The following is a 22,545-nucleotide window of genomic DNA, read 5'->3' as shown; positions in this document are numbered from 1 at the left end:
ACAAAGTACTTAAACATGGGAAGCATTTGAGAATAATTTATTTGTAAAATGTGGACAAACCATTAGTTGATTTTATTAAGGAGGGAAAATTTCAACTTATTACAAATTCTGCCCTTGCTCTGAGTGTTGCTCTGCTCTTTCCCTGAGTAGTTGCTGACCTGTCAGGTATACCTGGCTCAGTGTGACGGAGGCCCCCCAACTTTGTCTTTTCTCCTCCTTTGTCACAGGGCTTACCTTCTCCTGCTACAATGCATTAATACCCAATCATTTGCTCTATGCAGACTCTTACAGACTCCTTTCTCCTAGTTTTTCTTTACTATGATCCTTTCTCTTGTGCAGTTTATTCTTTTGCATGTTAATTTTTTTCTCTTCTGTCATTTGTTTTCTTGGTTCTCCCCAACGTTTGACCCCCAATCTTGGAACCCTCGGCCTCTCCCTTTATGGTGGCCATCTCTGCTTAGCTCAGCATTAATCCTGCTTACTCACTAAAACTGTTTTGGGATGTATGGGGTCTAAATCAGGGCTTTTAGTAACGAACTCTTGATTTTTAGAAAGGTCATCTTCTTGCCTTCTGTGGGGAAGGAGATGGAATTATTAGCAGCATTTTCAGGGAGAGGCTCTCTCCACCTCACCGCTATCCTTCCCCCAAAGAATCAGAACAACCTCCCTACTCATGAAATAGCTTGGCTTTTTTACTTTAAAGCTCAGCAGAACGTTTTACATAGTGTTTTCATGTGGTTGTATAAAACCGATCCCTGCTGATAAAGAAACACTTTTCGAAAAAAGTTCTAATTTTCAAACAATGAGTATAAGCTGACTGCCCTGACCCTTACCCCATTTCTGAGCCTCTCCTCATTGGGCTGGGCTGCAGGTGGCTGGTAATAACAAAATCGAATGTTTACCAATTTATACAAGTGCTTCAGGAAATTTGATTGAATATTTCTATAATCTTGAAATGGAGAAGGAATCTGTAAACATCAAAGCCAGAAACCGTAAAGGGACGATATAGATTTAAGACAGTGAAAAAAAAAAAGAGCAAGATGGCAATCTGGGAAAAATATTTGTGACACATGTAATGGTCAAGTTAAAACGCTTGGTTTAGCGAGAGTCTAACAAATAAGAAAAAGATAAACATTTGGAATAAAAAGTTCAATGAACATATGGAAGACATTCCATTTTATTAGTAGTTAAAATATAAAACAATAGTAAGTTAGATTGGACGTAGTTTAAAGTCTGATAGAAATGTTGATAGAAGGGTGAAGAGTGAGGCATAGTCATACCAATATACACCTGTTGGAAAGGCTGAAGTAAATCCTGACAGCCGACAAGGATGTGGAGCGGTTGGAATCTCATACATTCCATTTGTGAGAATGCAACATGCAACAGCCCCTCTGGAAAACAGTGTGGCAGTTTTTCCTAAACTGAGACATGCACTTACCGCATGGCCTCGCAATCTGACTCCTGAATATTTATGCTAGAGAAATGAAAACTTGTGGGGCGCCTGGGTGGCACAGCGGTTAAGCGTCTGCCTTAGGCTCAGGGCGTGATCCCGGCGTTATGGGATCGAGCCCCACATCAGGCTCCTCCACTGGGAGCCTGCTTCTTCCTCTCCCACTCCCCCTGCTTGTGTTCCCTCTCTCGCTGGCTGTCTCTATCTCTCTCAAATAAATAAATAAAATCTTTAAAAAGAAAAAAGAAAACTTGTATTCACATACACACAAAAACTATATGTGAATGTTTATAGCCACTTTATTCATAACTGAAAAAACCGGGAAAAACTGTCCTTCAATGGACCAATAAACTGTGGTGTAGCCATATAATGAAATACTACTTGGCAAAACAAAAACAAAAACAAAAAACCAGAACTGTTGATACATGCTATAACTTGGGCAAATCTCAAAACATAATGCTGAGTGAAAGAAGCCAATTTCAAAAGGTTTCATACTATGGGACCCCAATTTTATGATATTTTTGAAAAGACAAAAAATTATAGGGACAGAGAATAGATAAGTGGTTGCCAAGGGTTTAGATGCTGGGGAGGTGTGCTTATAAAGAAACAGAACAGGGGAGATGTGGGAGAGATGAAACTGTTCTGATCATAGTAGTGGTAACACAAACCTATATGTGTGTTAAGAATGAATCTTATGAAAAACTGTATACCCCTAAAAGAAAAAAAAAAAGCACATTTTACTCTATGATAATAAAAAAATCCTAGGCATTGTCATCCCCATTCATATTAATATACATTGGTGCCAACTTTACGGAGCATAATTTAGCCATATGTACCAAAATGCAAAGCATGCCTATTCTATTAGCAATCCCACTTTTGCAAAAATATTCTGAGGAATCTTTGGCTGTGTGCAAAGATAGTACAGGCATGTTCATGGCTGCATTTTTTATGATTGTAAAAAAGAAACAAACTATATGTGGGGATTTGATTTCAAGTTATGATACATATGTACAGTGGGAGATCATACATCCATTTGAAATGATGTAAATCTATACTTGTTTACATGGGGAAATGTCCATAATTTATTATGTAGTGAAAATAATAGTTTACAGATAGCATCTCTGTCATGAACTTGTTTTGTCCAAATATGTATTCATAGAAAAACATTCTGGAAGAATGTACACCAGGGACATTGACAGAAGTTGTCTCTGGGTCATGGGCTTATAGTGATCTTCACTTTCCTTTTTGTACCTTCGTAGTTTTTTTATCTTTATATCTTCATTAATGTCTGAACGTTTGACTAGGAGCATGTGTTAACTTATCTATTTTAAAAATTCCTTTTGGTTTTTATAAAAACACGTGCAAAGTTTGAAGGTTTGAGTTTTAAACCATGATATAATTTTCCCCAAACAGATGTGTTCAAACCTCAAGGACTACACAAAAGTTTATACTGTCTGTACTGTACACCACGTATACTACACTGGATATACTATAAAAAAGGGCATCTAGCTGCATCTTTCTAGGACTGCTGAGACCAGCAATGTTATTTCCACTGTTTAACTTTTCACCCTTCAATATGTGTGGGTTACCAAACACTCTTCCTCATTTTTTAGGGGTTGTAATTCTTCGGCTGAAGGAACATAACCTAAGGGTGCTTGTATGGTTAAAACCCAAATAATGCACCTTGTTCAGGACAAGGTATGATTTTATGCATATGGTAATTGGAAGGATAAAATGGAAAGGTTGTTACTAAATTTAGAAATTATGTCCTGATAGATTGATGGTTGATTTAAATATAACTTCCTGTCAGACATCTGTTTTTAGAGTCAGATTACTATGACTGCACAGTCTCCTTGAAGTCTCACAGTCTCACGTTTCTGTTTGCCTTTGTGTGATTTTAAGAAAATGAAGAGTGTGAAGCTGCAAATTCAGTTCTCATTGTGTCATATTTTATATGACACACTGGCCATTTCATAGAAATATAAGGTGACAGGCAAATTGCCAAAGAAATAATTGTCATTATCTCATTGAGTCTTAGCTCATTCAGAACTCTCTCCCACACACTGAAGATTCATTTGGGAATGTTTTTGTCTCCCCAGCTGCCCACATGTTTTTCTGATTCATCTTTTCTCCAGCGTTGCCTTACTGACCACCCCCAGTGGTGTGCTGACTCTTTTTCATCTTGCTTCCTTTGTTTATCTCCAGGGTTTAATTCAACAAACGAAGTGGCTCGGGCCAAACTTTGGGCTCTTATGGGTGTGGACGTGTTCTTTGGTGGCATTTTTCGTTACCAAAAGAGAGTGTTATTTCTGACCTCTCTGACTCTTCCCTGCTGATTGTTCTAGGACTTTGATAGTAGTGACGGGTGAGATTTTTGAGGAAGTGGGTTGCTTTTGTTAGAGGTGGTAAAGCCTTTTATTGCTTTGTGTCTCGAATTGTGCTCGGTTACAGTTGTAAAAGTGTGCCTTAAAAAAATCAAATTCAAACTAGCAAAAGTTGAAAGTGTAGGTTACCATCTGGAAGGAAAGATGTGATTCTTATTATTGATGCAGAAATGAGAGCTATGTGATAAAAGGACTTTGAGTGAGGTTTAATTTCACCAAGATTTAGGTAATTCACTGCCTACCCCACTCACGTGCTTAGGCACCTCTCCCGACCCCCTCTTGGGGTGCACAAGGTACTAGTGTCTCCTTCACCACCACACTCCAAGAACTTTTAGGCCAACAGGCTGTAAACTCAGAAGCCTAAAGGGGCTAGGCCAGTGGTGCAGAGTAGTAAGTTTGGCTGTTTAAGAGGACAGGGATTAGTGGGGACTTGAGCAAAGTGAAAACAGCATGTTCCTTCCAGAGAGAAACTTTTTTCAGCATCAGCCAATTGTTGCTATGTGGGAATAGGCCACGTGTGGTCAGATCTTCCACCTTTTCAACAGAAGCAAAAAATAAAGATTTTTGTGTGACATTTTCCATCTTGTCAACTATTTCAAATAAAACACCAACTCATTTTAGTCCAAACCGTGTGTCAGAGGGCCGACTGTGGCCATGGGCCACCAGTGTGCACCTTCTGATGAAAACTAACATGCATGAACTTTGGGAGTCCAAAAGCAGGGTGCCTCTGAAAGCTGTTTCAAGGTCAGGACCAGCATGGACCCAATTCCAGCAGTGGACAGGGTACGTGGGACTTCAGTGGTACTGACTTGTGTATTAGCCACAGAATAATTGGTTGCTAAAAATTACAGCCTGATTAGCCTCTCTAGATCTCTTTGGAAGCCCTGAGGGCTCTGAGGCAATTTTTGGGCAGGAAAACTCAAGAAGGAGACATTAGACATCCTGCTAATGGGCAAGTGGGGTTTGAGTAATTAAAGATTAAAAGGAGATATGACCATATTGGAACCCCAGCCTGGTGAGGTGGCTTATACTGGTTAATCTAACTGAAAACATCAATTAAAAAAATCCACAAATTAGAATTTTAGAAAGGAGTCCTATTTATGAAGTTATTATTAAGCACTGAGGAACAATTATACTGTTGTTGGAAATGATAATAAAAATAGTAATAATAACAGATGGTAATAATAATCCAGCAGCTGTCATTTATCGAGCACTTACCATATGCCAGGCACAGTGCAAGTACTTCACATGCACGAACTCATCTAACACCCGCAGCAACCTTACACCGTACATTCTATTATTACCTCCATTTGCTGGTTGAGGAAACTGAGGCACAGAGAGGTGAAGTAACATGCCGAAGGACACACAGATATGTCATAACAATGAGGAATGTTCACTTACCAGTGGATTCCTGGGACTGGGTTAAAATCCTCTCACTTTTTTTTTTTTTTTAACAGTTTATAAACCTACTCAACAGAAAATTCTAGCTGTCCTAACCATTTGCATCTCTCCATATTCCTTTCTGTTCTTCATTACAGTGCATGCGTTATTTTAAAATATGTTAGGGTTTACTGTTCCCATGTGGTGATTTATGGTTTGCCTTTCTGTGGTTGTAAACTATCTCCTCCCACTACTTAATCTACAAACTCTCCTCTTTTTTTTTTTTTTAAAGATTTTTTTTATTTATTTATCTGACAGAGAGAGAGACAGCCAGCGAGAGAGGGAACACAAGCAGGGGGAGTGGGAAAGAAAGAAGCAGGCTCATAGCGGAGGAGCCTGATGTGGGGCTCGATCCCACAACGCCGGGATCACACCCTGAGCCGAAGGCAGACGCCCAACCGCTGTGCCACCCAGGCGCCCCTACAAACTCTCCTCTTAATGCCATTTTTCTTAGCTAAAAAATAACATATGTTTATCCTAGAAATTTTATAAAAAATACAGACATATATGAAAAAATTGCTCCTAAAACCATCATCAGCAGAAAAGAACTGTTCACTTTATGTGGGATTCTTTCCATTCTTCTCTATGTATATACATTTACCTAAAAAGGCTATAGATACACTACTAATTATTTTTACCAAATATAAATCATATATACACATATAACTATAGCTTTGCTTTTTTTTTTCAGTTAATATTCATTGTGAGCCATTTCCCACATCACTCCCTTTGAAAACATTATTTTTATTTTTAATGACTACATAGAATTGTATCATATGAGTTTACCAGAGTTGATTTTAGAATTTTCATGCCGTTGGATGAGTAAATATTTTTAAAATGTTCATTCTTACAGATAACATAGGGACAAACATTTTGAACATAAGTCTTTGACCATATTTGTTGATATTTCCTTAGAATAAATTCCTTCCAGTAAAATTAGTAGGTCAAAGCCTCTAAATACATGTTGCTAAGTTGCCTGTCAGAATGTTGGGCCAATTCACATGCCACTAACACCCTCAGTTTTTAGTATCTTCATTTCTACACCATTTCCCTCTTCCTTTAACCTCCGATTTTAATTCCTTAAATGTCTTAGGACTAGACCCTCAATTTAGCTTTCTTTTCTCATTCCAGTATGTGTCCAGGGCAGCCCGTGCCCAGCAGTAAGTAGACAGATGTGGGAGCTTCCTGCTGAGCTCCGTTGGCTAATGGAGTCAATCAAGAAGAAACCAGCTTTAGGGTCAGCTCTGTGGGAAGCCCCAGGCCTCTGGGAATGAAGCCCATTTCCCACTACTTTACAGCTTGTGGGTGATTCTGCACGTGTAGTTTCTGGGACAAGTAACCAGCTAAGAAATTGCTTGGATTTCACTGGACATCAGTTACCAGAAGCACGGCAACAAAGAAGGGACATAAAGCCCTCCTCCCACCACGGCATCGTCACAGCACAACATCTGGACAGTTAGTCTTTTAAGAGACAAAAATATTCGTTCTGTCTGGATAATTTCAGAAGCTGTGTAGGGCACAGGTGCAAGGACAGGTCAAACCAATACAAGGCCACTGAGGGGTCAACAAAGGGAAAACCATTCCTTAAGGAATCATCCTCAAAATGCTGGAGGGGAAAAAAGAGAGGCTTGCCTCTCTGGTGGATTAAGAGAAAAGGGAAATCTGGAACATTTTCTAGGATTTCTTTGTTTTTAATGAGTTATTCTCTTACTAATGTATCAGAGAGAAGGAAAGTTCCTGGCTAAGAAATGAAACCAGTCCTTCCTCCCAGAAATCACAGCCAGGAATATGAATTCTTAACAGGTGTCAAAAAAGCACACTGAGAGGGGAAAAAAAAAAAAAGCACACTGAATAAGGAGAGAAGAATGCACATACATAACTTCTGTTAAAATAAATGCTTGATTTCTTTTAATCCCCAGAGTCCAATTATTTTCTTTCCAAGCTTAAGGGCACTGTCTACCCTCTGAATCTGTTGTTACACTTACAAATGGATCTGAGCTGACGGTATTATTTGCCTACTAATTTGGGTACTTAAAAAATATCTATCTTTAGTAATTCTCTCTCCCTCTCTTTCATCTACCCTGTGTCCCACGCCTTTCCATCTAATGAAGGAAGTGGTTTCTATACCCTTTCTCTTCTCTGTCCCTTTGGCCTCCTGCTTCTAGAATCATAGCACAACAGAATTAATTATTTAACCCCACCCATGTCCTCCAATATGTAGTCTTGCACAGGAGTATAGGGGCACAGATGAGAAGCATTTCCCAGCAAGGGGAAGCTACTGGAGCAGAGACAGGGAAAGTTTATGGAATGGGGGGTGGGTAGAGGTGAGATAGGGATGGGGGATGGAGGAGGAAGCAGGGCCTACAATTAGGCTTCAAAGGCTTTCAGAGGTCAGAGGTTTGCAAAGGCCGTTGTAGGCTTTCTTAAAGAATTGAGGGCATTTTTTTCTTTGTAAGCAATGGAGAACCATAGGAAACTTTGGGTATGTGTGGGGGGAGATATGATTAGACAGGTTTTGTTTTTCTGCTGGTGTTCTTAGCTTTTCTTCTCCCCATGCAAAAATAACTCCATTGTGGTAGGGAAGATAAATAGGAAGGGGAAGAAACTAAAGGCAAGAATAGCAGTTTGGAGGTTACTACAACACAGAAGCCCAAGCCTTTGGCGGGGCAATGGAGAGGAAAGGAGAGATTTAAGAGATACTTAGGGAGTTCAGCTGACCTGACTTTGGTGCTTTTTAGAATAAGAGAAAGATGGAGACAGAGAGATGGAGAGTTAAGCAAGTACGACTATGATTTCCCACAGTCACTGAGTAGATGATGCTGTCATTAAATGACATAAAAAATAAAATGCAGATGGAGAAGGGCAAGTTAAAGGGAAGATAAGAAAATTGCTTTGGGGGTTTACTTGCAGAATGTCCTATACTGTGTTGTGCTGGTGTTAACAACTTGCTTTCCAAAAAAACAGAAAGGGCAAGGAAAGGAAAGGAAAAGAAAAAGAAAGCCCTGATTATAGCCGATTTCCAGTGGTGTAAATATTCTCACCATTGGCTGATTTTAAGCTAACCCCATGGAAGTCAGTCCTCGCAGAGTTGGGAGGAATATACAGTCAGCTCTCTGAGCTGGACTGAGCTGACTCGAGCGTACGTACTGCTGGTCCTGCTGGGTACTCTACCGTACATTAGGGAGCATAGTCAGGAGCTCAGCAAGGAGATGAGAGCTAGAGATACGGGGATAAATGAAGCCAAGGGAGTGAAGATGTAGAAATAAAACGAGAAAGCCAGCAATAGGAGACATCTATATAAGGAAAGAGGAGTCAGAAAAAGAGCAGCTGAAAGAGGCAGGAGAGTCAAAAGAGAACCAGATTCATGAAATACAAGAGAAGAACTAGTTTCAGGAAGGAAGGTGTGGTTAGAAGTGTCAAGTACCAGACAGAGATCAGGTAGCCTAAGGACTTAAAAGAGGTCATCGGCATTACCAGGGAAGTAGTCGTTCTGTGTTTGAGACATTTTTCTGTTTTTCTATGTTGAAACTATTTTGTAATGATAAAAAATAAAACACATATGCCTCTCTCTTTCTTTTAAAGGAGATCATGAATGAATTTGGACAGAACACATGCAGTGGTGGAAGCAAGAGTTTGCCTGAAGTGGGCTGGAGAGTTTCAATAAAAGGAAAGGAGTAGAGATGTAATCTTTCCAGCAGTTTGGCTATTAAGGGAAGGAGAGCTTGAAGGGCGGCATATTGGAAGGATGGCTTGTAAAAAGAATTATAAGTCATTGATCAACTAGTAATTTAGGGGTATATATCTATCTATAATCCAGGCTAACTTGCTGATCCCAATGACAGGCAGAACAAACATCTTACTCACATCCAGAGGCAGTAATGTTTTGAATGTTGCTTACGTGTCAATAGGAGTCACATTAATACAGAAGGCGATTGATTGCATTGGTCCAATTAAATTGAATTTGTAGGTATTCAGAGCCTATGTGATTCATGGTTTACTCCATAGATAGTGGTATTCCTTGTATTTTTAAAATTTGAATATCGATTGCTTGATGATTTGTTTGTGTCCAACCATGTATTGGAATTAAACTGACTCAAATATGAACGGTAGGTCCTTTTATTCCTTCTTATATGAAAAAAGAATTACCTATTTTTTTCTTTAACTTTGAGGCACCTCACATTCCCCAGGAATTCTCAAAAAATCCAGCTATTAGGTCTTAATTGTAACACATTCAGCTTGAAAATTTATTTTTAGAATACTGGTTTATTCTTCATTGACTTCCTGTGATACTCTATTTTTTCCGAGTTTCTGAAGGAAACCAAAGAGTGTGCACACCAACCAAAAACATATGTGTAGTGAAAATCATTTATGTTTTAAACAATGTATATATGTACATTTATGTAGACCAGTTAATAGATATTATCTATCAAAGCAACATCCAAGCAAAGTCTTTTAGGTAATGCCTAATTTACAAATCTCAGTGGAATGATAAAATTGAGCTTCTCCAAAGTTCCATGACCTCTAGCAGGGTCTCCAAGGCCACAGCTGCCCGAAGGGTAGGTCTGTAATTAGAAGATGCCAGGGTGATCTCAGAATAGAACTTCAAGCCACCTGGGCTACATTTACAGAATCAGCTTCTCTAGAGCAACAGCAACAAAGAAGGGCCTTCCTTCTTAATATTTGGAAAAGGTCACCTAGGGTGGGGACTTGGGAGTTTTGGTGTTGGTGTTAGCAGGAATCAAAAGAGTTGGAGAAAAGCTCAGGAACAAAACCACCTATGATATTCAAGGGAGAGCATTCGCATTGACAAACTTTCTCAAGGGACACATTCTCTTACACTATAACTTTTGGATCAATATTTTGGTTATATGATCCCATCGCCATTTGCAAAGTATGGGTTTGGTATCAGCAGACTTAAGTCCTTGGGTCACCTGAATAAGTCACTTAGCCTCTTTGGGGGCGTGGGCTCTTTTATTGATAGAAATCAACAATACTGATAAATATGTTTCAACCATTACAGAGTGTTCATGCATTCGTTTCCGGGGTGAGCAGATTCTTGACCCCACAGATTGTTCTTAGTTAAAAATGGTCACGAGGCCACCTGGGTGGTTCAGTCAGTTAAGCGTCTGACTCTTGATTTTTTTTTTTTTAAGATTTTATTTATTTATTTGACAGAGACAGCGAGAGAGGGAACACAAGCAAGGGGAGTGTGAGAGGGAGAAGCAGGCTTCCCGCCGAGCAGGGAGCCTGATGTGGGGCTTGATCCCAGGACCCTGGGATCATGACCCGACCCAAAGGCGGACGCTTAACGGCTGAACTACCCAGGCACCCCTGACTCTTGATTTTGGCTCTGGTCATGATCTCAGGGTTGTGAGACTGAGAATCGGTCAGGCTCTGCACTGGGCATGGAGCCTGCTTGAGGTTCTCTCTCTCCCTCTCCCTTTGCCCCTCCCCAAACCCCACCTCCCTCTCAAAAAAAAAGGGTCATGTTTGGTGTTGGAGCCATAGACTTATGTATTTAATTTAAAATCAATGGCTATCCTCTCTCTGGGGCTTTTCTTCTTGGGCTCACCTCCTTTCTCCAGCATCCTGTCTTCGTCTTGCACAGAATTTATTGTCACTCATTCCCCAGTGGCACAGTCTAAGGGAATACTTTAATAGGGGTTTTCTTGGGAACCATCCAAAAACAATGATTTTGGTGGTGGGATTTTAAGCACAGTGACAGATGGGTGGAGGGTGGGTGGTAAGGCAGGGAATGGAGAGTCTGGGAGACCTAATCATTCCCCTGATCATACTTGGAATGGTATCATCTCTTCTAGGAGCTCTCCTTTATATCTCGAGGGTCAGAGAGATTACTTTTAACTCTTTGCAAGACCTGGAGTTTACTGTTTGGCATGATTTGGAAAAACTTTATAGGCCATGGCTGGGTATCTGAAAATGACATTAATACTCAGCTAATAGCACCCCCTTTGTTTACAGTGCCATTCTTCCAAGGAGGTCAAATGAGCAAAATTCACTTTCAGAAAATCCCTGGTGAAGCAGGGAGAGCATACATATTCTCTTTATTTTACAGATGAAGAAATGGAGCAGAAAGTTGCACATCATGGTGTTCGGCCACATTTGACCCAGAACCCAGTCTGTTGGCCAGGGTTATCCTTTGAACCAAGGTAAGTTGCTTGCCCTGGGCCTCAGAAGGCTTGGCTCTGGCCCTCCTCAAACTTCAACCCTTCCTAAGGGTGAGCAGTCCACAGGGCCAAGGGACTATGTCACCAGAGTTGAGTACCCGGGACCCCAGAATTCCTTGCCCTACAGTCCCTAGGTGCACTTCCAGAGCCTGCATGGGCCTCCTCACTGGATCTGTCCTGAGTATTGACAGAACCACTGATGTGTGCATCTGCCCAGGTTGTGGCCTTGACTGTAGTGTAGTATGGTGTAGTGTGGAGGGGCTTGTGCAGCTGAGGTCCACATGCACAGTGAAGGTTCTTCTGGAATATGACAGAGCTGGGGGTGGGAAGAGAAGGGGTTTGGGGGCCCACCGTCCTACCTACTCTACCACATTTTTGCCAAAACTCAGGTCAGACCATGAGGAGTCTGAATGTGAACCTGTCCTTCCAGGTTGCTTTAAACACATCTTTGTCAAGGTAGGAGACCTTTATTTTACAGTTTGTTGGCTTGATTTATGACAAAGTATGTGGGCCTCCATTTGTATTTCTGCCTCTGTCCCTCAAATGTTATGGGCAGTCTGCTTCTGTCATGGCTAAACCAGAGGAGGAAGTTGGAGAACTGGAATGGTTATATAATTTCACAACTGTGATTCTCTAGCTGCATTTTTCTATAGAAAATCTATAGAAGCCAAAACACAAGCTCTGTGTATTTATCACTGGGACTCTGACCAATATAATGAAAATATAAAGGGGACTGGTTCACATTGTTCCATGTTTTTTGCTGCCTCCCACCTCCCCCCAGTTTGCAAAGAGAAGGAGCAAGAGGCTTTTCATTGGCCCTCCCAGGGACCTGGGAGGCCCAGGCTGGGAATCCCAAAGGCAATAAATAAGTTGCCTATTGAATACCAAAATCAGGGTTTGTGGTGGAAAACAAAAACTGCCAATTATCCAGAGGACTGTCCGTCCTCCCCCACACCCTGGGCATTTGAAAGGAAAGGCTAAAGGGCTGGTGTCCTGAGGGGTTTCGGCCCCCAATCCCTTTACAGGGTAAAGTAACAAAGGAAAAAAAAAATTGCTGAAAGCAGGAGTTTAGAGGAAGCGATTTCCACTAGTGCTGTTGGCTGAAGGGAAGGTGGAGGAGACAGTCTCTGGCTCAGCCCCAAACCCCAGGTTTCCCGCTCTTCCCAGACTGGCAGGCTCGGGCAGGGCAGGGGGCACGCACCCTGGACCTTGGAGGCCAGCAGCACCCCCCACTTCCCGCCCTCGGCCCCCAGCCCTGCCGGGAGCAGCGGGACGTCGCCCGTTTAAGGGGCGGGGCGCGGCTCCACGTGCTTTCTGCTGAGTGACTGAACTACATAAACAGAGGCCGGGGAAGGGGGCGGGGAAAGAGGGAGAGAACAGGCTTTGACCGATAGTAACCCTGGCGCTCAGCGCAGCCGAATCTATAAAAGGAACTAGTCGCGGCAAAACCCCGGTAATTCTGAGGGAGAGTGAGTGGGGCAGGGACCAGCTGAGCCCAGCCGACACCTCTGTCCTCGGGCGCAGGTGGGCAGGGCAGGGGTCGCCGCAGGACCGGCGCAGCCAGAGCCAATTTCTCGGGGTCGCTTTGCTCCTTTTTTCTTTTCTTTCTTTCTTTTTTTTTTTTTAATTTTCCCTTTTCCCTCCTCTGGAAGGGTTTTTCAAGGGGTGGGGGAAAAAGACGCAAACACAAAAGTGGAAACCAGGTAAGAGGTTCTCCAGTGATTTGGGCGTTATTGTTTTGTTTCGGGGCCGAGGAGGCTCTGGGAAGCGCTGGGTTTCGGGGACTAGTCCGAACCCCCAACTCTTGCAGCGCAAATGGGGCGGGGGCGGTGTAAATGGAGAGGACGTCCTAGGACGAGCTTTAGCTACCCAAAGACGCTGGCGCTGCTGCTCTCGGGGCTCGCCCCGCGATGGAGCCGGGGAAGCATCTCTGGGCGTGGAGACCCGGGCGCAGTACCGTGGCGCAGCGCGATGGGGGGCGGGGGTTCTGGTGTTACCGGGGGCGCTGATGCCGGGGGGTGGGGGGCGGAGAGTGGCAGTCCCAGCTCCGAGCGCTTCCCTTTGTTCGGAGGCGCTTTAGCCGGCTGGAAACCCCTCCGGCTGCGGGTCGGCCCGCGCCCACCGGGACAAGTGCCAGCACTGAGTCCCCAATCCGTTCTTTAAGGAGCTGGTCTGAGTTGGGCTCTGACCTGGGGATCCGCCCCGTGCGCCCCCGGACTGGAGTGGCGCGTTCTTGTTCCCCAAGAACTCGACGGGGTGGTGTCCCAAACGGGGTCTGTAGCGCTATTGATCACTTAAGGCCTCGGGGGCTTTGTTTGACTTGGGAGTCCAGCCTCTGGTCTCCGTGCGCTCACCCAGCTGGTGTCCCTGGCGCAGCGGGGGGACGCGTTTTGTGCCTTTTAAAAACAAAAGACTTAGAAGGAGAGCCTGCGGAAACCTGGAGCTGAGGTGCCCATTCCCCCGCCCCCTCCTCATCCTTCCTGCCCTTTGCAGCTTAGTCTCCTGAGGCGGCCGCAGGCCGGGCACGGCTGGGGAAGCTGGGGCGAGATGGTGCCGCGGAGTGACCGGGAGTAACCCCGGCGGGCGGCGCAGAACTCGAAGCTCCGCCGCGGGGCTGGGCCGGGTGGTGGGGGAGGGAGGGCTGGGCCCGGGCTGCCGGTGGCCCCGGGGGACTGGCCCGCAGCGCCTCCTGGCCGAACGGCCTGGGAATCGACCCTGTGGCCGGAGGGGGGCCCGGACTCCACAAGGGGCTGTCGCTTGCGGGTTCCGACTAAGATCCGGCGAAGACGGGTGGTTGGAGACTGGGAGGAAGCCTGGGGAATCAGGCGAAAAAGCGGTCTGGTTGTTTTTTATCAGAATGTTTCCCGATTCCCAGACCCTTGTTACATGAGAAGGTTCTTGGAGTGGGCCAGTGCCACGGTTGTGCGTAGGTGTCTTTTTCAGCGCTTAATCTTATAGGAGGAAATAAACAATGTGTGTGTGTGTGTGTGTGTGTGTGAGAGAGAGAGAGAGAGAGAGAGAGAGAGAGAGAGAGAGAAGCGTCTGGCACAGGAAATAATCGGCCCTTATCTTTTGCAGCATTGATACCATCAGCTTTTAAAACCCAAAACTATTATTCACTGACACCTCACAAAGTGAGTGGGTGGTATATACGTTAATGTAAAAGAGGATAAATTTGATATTATAAAACATTTCCTTGGTGATGAAAATCAGCACGTCACTTTTTTAAGGCCCCCTCCCAACCGAACACCTTACAAAATTTTCCAAGTTCAAAAGCAGTTTTACTGGTTCTTTTAACAATAGTTTGGGACCCAAACCTAAGTTTTGATCTTCTTTTCAGACAGGACTTAAATCCTAACTAATAAAGTGCTTAATTTCTCCTCTCCCCTTTTATTTCAGCCCATTTTTCCTTATACCTACTACAAAAATAATGGAAGCTTTCTGTTGTTTGAATCATTCCCTTGAGACACTTACCCCAAATCAAAGAAAGTGTTGAAGTGTGGAGAATGTCCTGGAGTAGAACCTCTTCAGATGGTATAATAATTTTCAAGTACAAAGTTTCTATTGTCAGCCTGTTCCCCCAAGTGCTCCTATGAAGCAAATAATTCATGATAGAGTTTAAAAAATTGGATATGCAGAGCAAATTGATATTTACTTGAAAAAAAAAAAACCAAACAAACAGCAGTAGAATCAGAGTGACCAGGCTTAATGAGGACCACATCCATTTAAGGGACAAGAATTGCTATTCTAGGGGCGCCTGGGTGGCACAGCGGTTAAGCGTCTGCCTTAGGCTCAGGGCGTGATCCCAGCGTTATGGGATCCAGTCCCACGTCAGGCTCCTCCGCTGGGAGCCTGCTTCTTCCTCTCCCACTCCCCCTGCTTGTGTTCCCTCTCTCGCTGGCTGTCTCTCTCTCTCTCTGTCAACTAAATAAATAAAATCTTTAAAAAAAAAAAAAGAATTGCTATTCTAGTCAGAGTAATTCCCTTGCAAGGACAAACCTCATGCTCCAGAATGACATACCTGACTTTGAAGGGGCCACCTGTGGTATGTGTGTCATGAGCATTTGAAATCTCAGCTCTCATAAATATTTAAATTTACATCTAAATAGTGGCCTATAACGGACACGTTTTTGACCTAGGGCATATTTACAGTTCAGGTGAGACAATGGTCAGTCTAGGATTGAAAAAGTGTGGTTAGGGCTTTGTTGTTTTCAACCTCTGCTCTAGGAAGTCTCAAAGCTTACATTATTAAAAGTGAATGAAACTCAGCAACACAGCTTTTTATTACCTTCTGTAGTATTTCCCTTATATGGAGATAAGTTGGAATATTTTTCCATCAAAAAAATTTGTTTAGGGATCTGTCCTCCCATAAACCAAGTGACTTATGCTAGGTTCATAGTGATTGAGAATTGTTAATATTTTTGCTATTTCAGTTTTTAGCTTGTAAAGTAATTAAGTGGACATTACCATAGACTCTAATAATGAACATTTTGTATATCTAGGAATTACCGGTAGACATGTGGTTGTGTATTTCTAAAATACTCTCAAATCCAAATACATTTTTATTTACTGTCTGGATATTAAATAATGCAAGTAAAATGCTCTTTATGGCTGTTATTCCAGCATCACATTTTAAATGATCTTTCTGAAAATTTGTTTTAATTTAACTGTTCTGGGAGAGGGCCTACATAAAAAACTGAGACCCTCTTCATATCTTCCTGTGGAGATAATCACAAATGCCAAAGTTATTGTAATGTTTATTTAAAAGACACTATATAGCACTATGTGCCAAGCACTATTCAAATACTAACCAATTTAATCTCTACAACAAACCCATTTATTATTCCTATTTTACAAATTAAGAAACTGAGAGGTTAACTAACTTGTCCCTGGTCACACATCTTGCAAGTTGGCAAAACTAAGATTTGAACCCAGCCAGTGAGCCCAGAGTACTTTAATGCCCACACTAAGCATTGAGGTGGTAACAATTTTAGCTGCTATAAGCAGAGGACTTTTGAGGTTGCTTGTTATGTTTATGGTATATTCATCTGCTAGAGACCTTATCAGACTCTGCAGCCTGTATCATATTTCCCTTGTTGCTGGGAGTGGGCCAACCAAATTCTCTTCAGCTTGGGACATAGGTTGCATAGGGGATTGCAACACCATGGAAAGAACAAACAATTACATTTATTCAGCTCGAATTCTTTTCTTGGTTTAAAATGAAATTTTTACTGTTGCTTCAGTCACGTATTTTTGAGTAGGTTTATGCTATCAAAATTGTTTTCCTGTGTAATACATATAAAATGGAATGGCAGAGTATTTGGCTGTAAAAGTGTAAGGAACAAAAGACAGAGGAAAGAGAACCATTAGTTTAGCTGTCAGTCTTAACTTCTGTGAATTTTTTTTCTATTGGTTATAATACAATACAGTTTCTGCTTGTTCTATCCTTAATTATGTTATGGACCTTTTGAAATAAGCTATTTCTCTGTTACTACCATTACTGTCTAGGAATCAAATTTAGCCATTTTTTATGGCATCTTTCTTTGAAAGTAAATATAGTTTCAAAGTCTGCTTTATAAAAGTGAATTAAATTGTCATAGCAAATTAGAAATCAGCTCTTAGAAAACATTTCTGCTTGGGTAGAAACAGTTTCATTTATTGTTGATTTACTGGGTGCTGGATGTAGTTTTAAGTATTTTACATGATGATTCAGTTCATTGTCATGAGAACCACGTGAGAGTAGGTACTATTATTATTTTCAGTTTACAGACAGGGATACTGAGGTATAGACAGGTTAAGGAGCCTGATCATGGAGTTTGGTAAGTAGTGAAGCTGAGGTTACATCTCAGGCAGGTTAGTTTCCATGAATTTACCAGTATCTGGGTAGGGACTTAGTCAAAATACCACGTTTTGACAAAAGAAATACTAACAAAAAGCAAAGTGATTATCCTTTTCATTTGGTTATTTGCACCTAAAAATAGTTCCCTGGATAAGTACCAGCATAAATGTTGTTAGAGAGGGAGGTACATTTTAGAAGTACTTAAGGCCAGAGAATGAAAATCTCATATGTAGAATTGCTTTCAGAGAGAGCTTTCGTTTACTCTACCGTCCATTGAGATGATGAACTATATTAAAGCAAAGAGCATTTATGCGAACAACAGACTGCAGGTGCATCACACATGGTTCCTAGAACAAAACAAAGTTTGAAGCCCTGTCTTTTTCCATTTTGAAAACTTACTTTAAGACCTGATTTGAATGCCATCCCTCTCATAAACTGGATTCACTCCTCCCTGCCAACACAGAGTGAAAATTGTCCCCTTCTTTTCTACTCCCATAAGAGTGGCTCAGTGCACAGTTCATGCCATGTATTTAATTGCATTCTTTTGTTATAGTTAACATTTATTTGTATTCCTCTTGAGTGTACGCTTCTCCACGAGAAGGTCTTTGATTCATTCTCCCCAGTCTTTAATTCAACCCCCTTGATATGAAAGAGGTTCAATAAAAGCTGACTTGAAGGACTCAGACAAAGAGAATGGGAAACTAATGTTTGTTTGCTCTATTTAGAATGACGGCGTAATTACAGAAAAGCATTAGAAATAGAATTATATGAGAACTGTAGTTAAGATTAGGTTTATGATAGAGATTGAGAAATTTTAGTACATAGTCAATTTAGGCCAGCTTAGTTTTTGTAGAACAAACAATTCTGATTCCATTCAGTTTCATTTCTCTTTTTTGAGGCAGCTGTGATTTGAGAAAATGTGATCATCTGTGACATTTCACTTTCAAGTACTTTGATTTGCACATTAATTAATTTTTTAAAATAAGAATGAGATAATTCACTAAGTAATTTGGAATTTAAATACTTTTAAAAAAACAAAATAAACTTTTATGTATAAGATCTGTTCTTTTATTCATTCTGTGTGTGTGTGTGTATTTGTTTAAAACTCTGCAATGTTTTCTATGCCAAATCCAACTTCCAAGAAGCATTTGAAAGCCAAAGCATTTTATCTGGCTAGTCTTGAAGTCCAGATGTTTTATCATAACTGGTATTTAGTGTGGGACATTTCCCAGAAAGAATTTTACATATATAACCAATCAGTGGTTGTCTTTTATTGGGAGAGGATTTTTAACAATTTTGAGCATATGATGAAAACAATGGATTCTCTCGGAAAAAAATATAACCTAGCCGTGCACACTCCAAGCTTTATGTATAATTACTTATATTTTACATATAATTTCAGAAATCCACTAAAGAGCCATGTGAGCTTGGGCAAGTCATTTTACTTTTCCAAGCTTTAGGTTCTTGGTTTATAAAATGGAAGTGCGGAAAGCACATGGCTTTTAAAGAGCCTGTCTTGCATTTACATCCTCCAGCTCTAGGTCTGTATTTAGGAAAAGGATGATTCTTTGATTGGAGCTGCTTAGAGATATGTCCTTCGGGGCATCCTCAGCATTAGTGTAACAGATCATATGGGTTTCGGGAGGTAGAGAGAAGACGCCCAGGGAATGCCTACGAGTATTCCTTATGAGAGTGAACGTGGCACAAAAAGGTGATGGGAAGAGAGGAAAGTACAGGCAAGAAAGCTGTTGAAATTGCCTATTTATCTGTGTTAATGGAGGAAGACGTGAATCATAGAACCAAAAAGGCGTTCTCATCTGAAATGCAAAGGAAGGGGGAGTTGGTTCATTTCAATACATTTCAATAGAGCAAATATGATTTAGTAAGACGTTCTCGTCTCTACTTCACCATTTGGAGAATCTCTCTGAAATAAAATATTCATTTGGACCCTTAATCCTGGACATCTCCATTATGGGTATAGGTTTTGCTTCTTATACTCACACCGTAGTCCTAGTTAAGCGATTACGTGGAAAGGTGTGCCAGTCCCTCAGAAGATGAGAATTGGACTAACCTGATAAGGATATTCCTACATATCGCTGAAGACTCTCACTGGGGATAGGTGGGCAAGACACAGAGCTTTCTGAAATATTGTCCTGAATTTGTTGTTTCAGAGATCACAACAGATTGGGACCAGAAGGAAGAAGATAGGAGAAAAAGGAGCAAGAGTTTTTAGGATTGAAGGAGGGGGGCACAAGGGGAGGAAATACGCTGCAAAGATGTTGTTTGGGTTTCATTTCCCTATTTACACTTGCTTTGCAAAATTCCTGTAGGATGCCAGGTTGGGAATAATTGCTTTTGCCAAGGGTCAAACCAAGCTTGTTTTCTTGAAGAAGCAAGTCCCCAAGGGGGTGGCAGTTTGAAATCGATTGCATCTGATGTTTAGGTGATCCAAGTTTGACATAAACGCAAGAACGAGGGAAGCAACAGCTCTCCTTGGAAAGGCAGACAGTATGTGAAGACTCAGACTACAGAGTTTAGATTGACCTGAGGACCCTTCTCTACTCCCAGATGCAGGGCTTTGGGATGGAGGTGGCAGTTTATCTTAGCTGGGGTGAGGTGTGATCTCTGGTACTGGACAAGGGAGGGAAGAGGAAGATAAATGATTAGAAAAATGTGTTAATATACAAAATGTGTTAATTTATAAAAAAGCGAAATGTGCTAATATACAGAACATACCGTGAAACTGATATTCATTTCTTTAACAGATAGGTTTTCAAATACCATGTAAAGTACTAGGGTGCTGAACAAATGTCAAAAGACTTTGACGGTCTGCCACCATAACGATCTTCAGCTTGGCATTCAGGGCTCTTTGAAACAAGACTCTGACCTATTTTGACAGCTTCATCCTCCATTATAAGAGGCATACTTGAACTCGACTTGGTTTTTCACTGGTGATTAGTGCGGCCTAATAACTATTCGTTAGCTGAATCTCCCTCCACAGGTTTTCCTCATGGCTCTGACTTGGACGTTAGGAACCCCTTCTTGCTAGTTTTTGGCTTCTCATTGTTCTGGAGTCTCACATTCATCCTCTAGTTGCTTTTGTTTGCACCGCGCCCTCTGCTCCTGTTGCTCACTGACTGAGATTCTCCCCACTGGCCGTGGGTAGATGAGAGCACGAGGGCTAGGCCTTCCGCCACGTCACCTCCTATCATTGTCACCGTGTCTTTGGTAGGCCGCACATCAGCCACTCAAGTTCTTTCAGTTGACTCACGTTTTTGTAATCATCAATGGATTTTTAAAAGTTAACCTTCTATGGGTCCTCTAAATTGAAAACTGTTCACGGTTGCCTCAAATAGAAGGTTATTCACAAAGCAGAGTGAAAACAAGTTATTTTTCTCAACAGTCTTGTCTATAAAATAAACTTGCTTTTGAAACGTGCGAGTGGACTCTGGCAGTTGTTCTCGCTTTGTTAGAAAGGGGAATTAGCCTGTGTTAAAGAGGTGCTGAAGAGAAGGCCAAACAAAAACTTTCTCCTTAATGGAATTAAAATTTTTGTAAAGGCCAAAAAAGTGCTGAAAAGAATGAATTAATCTCATGGTGTGAGTCACAGTTTAATACTGTGCCTGTCCATCTAAAATCCTCTAAATGGAATTTGAGTAGCTCTTTTTTAAAAGATTTTATTTATTTATTTATTTATTTGAGAGAGAAAGCTCATGTGCGAAGAGGGGAGGGGCAGAGGGAGAAGCAGACTCCCTGCTGAGCAGGAAAGCCCAACGTGGGGGCTCCATCGCGGGACCCCGATCACCTGACCTGAAGGCAGATACTTACCCAACTGAGCCACCCAGGCGCCCCTGGAATTTGATAGCTCTTAATCCGTCTTGTGTTGTTCTTCTCACATTTGGGGGAATGTTGAGGTTGCCCCGTTTTTCAGATGGTGCCCCCGATAGAGTAGTTAAATAGCTTACTCATGGTTCACATATTTTGCTAATGGCAACGCCTGGGATTCAAACTCAAGTCTGATCCCCAAGCTCCAGGCAGTTTTTTTTAGATTCAGAAGATCTCCTCCTCCAGCCTCTTCATCATCAAGACTTGTTTTCTGTTCTGTGGCTCAGGGTGGTAGAGTGACTTGCCTAGATTCACACCCTAGCGGTCATTAACTGGAGATTAAAAATGTGGCCCCATGTGTCTTTAATCCAGGGTTCTTACTACTGTACCAGAATTTCGGGTAATATTTACAGTGTCCTTTCCGAGAGAAAAAAGAAATTGTGTCTATAAAAGTCTGTCCTTTTCAGCTTATAATGGACACTGAATCCTTGAAAATTGGACTGGCCTCATTTACTTATTGTCTGTTGATACAATTTGAATCTTAAGGGGTTTTTCAACTGTATTTTCTCTTTCTCCAATAAAAATTGCTCCTTGGTTCTAAGTTTGAATTGGAAGGAAATCCCCACAGCAGTGCTGAAGGTTGTCTTTGCTGGGATCTGTTTCCTTTATGCAAAAGTACAAAGCCCTGTGCTAATTTTGGCCAGTTAAGATTAATTGTGATTCAAGGCAGAGTGTTTTGTGTGTGTGTGTGTGTGTGTGTGTGTGTGTTTTAACTTTAATGATTGTGTTCATTGAATAAGGACCTTGAGTTCAAGAGAAAGAAAGCCTTTGGTCAAGTTGTGTTTATTCAGTTGTCAGTCCTGTTGCAGGATTTGCAAATTTAGTGGAATTAGTGCCATTTTCCAGTTTTCAATCCCGGTCACATTTCACATGATCATAGCGTGGCTTTCTCCTCCTCCGCTGAGCAAATGGAAGGTTGTCTGACAGTGGGTTCAAATGGCCTCCATTAAGGTGAGTGCTGGTGCCCCTGGGGGCTGCAGGGACCGCAGGGCACTCTGTCCTTTAGGCGGAGCTCCATTTGGGGACGCCAGTGTACACCTGAAGTAGATACTTAGCACATGGCTGCCTACGAGATGGGTTTGTGCAGATATTTAAATGTCACTATAAAACCGGTGTTGAGGAAAGTAGGCTAGCAGGAGTTCCACCCAATAGTTTAGTGTCGTTTTTTTCCTTGAACACTTTTTTAAATCTGGCACATAAAATGTTTGAATTGTGAAAATCTTAATGACAGTGCTTTCTAGAAGGAATACTCAGAATCGTAATAATATTGGAATAATGCAAATCTGTTTCCTCTGAGAAGAGCCTCCCAAACCTCAAATAACAGAGTTCATGTTGCCAGTATTTAAAAAAAAAAGGCTAACG

General features: G+C 41.9%; 1 protein-coding gene across 1 annotated transcript in view; it reads left to right on the top strand.

Annotated features, from left to right (window-relative positions):
- Positions 1-12,917: 12,917 nt before the first annotated feature.
- The window catches only part of ABCA1 (ATP binding cassette subfamily A member 1), a 125,736-nt gene continuing 116,108 nt past the window's right edge, over positions 12,918-22,545 (top strand). The window contains exon 1 of the mRNA XM_040631674.1: positions 12,918-13,162. The gene's annotated coding sequence lies outside the window, so the exon portion shown is untranslated. The remainder of the gene's footprint in view (positions 13,163-22,545) is intronic.

Source organism: Ursus maritimus, unplaced genomic scaffold (assembly GCF_017311325.1).
Source record: "Ursus maritimus isolate PB19 unplaced genomic scaffold, ASM1731132v1 scaffold_17, whole genome shotgun sequence".
NCBI lineage: Eukaryota > Metazoa > Chordata > Mammalia > Carnivora > Ursidae > Ursus > Ursus maritimus.
This window is presented reverse-complemented; position numbering and strand designations above follow the sequence as displayed.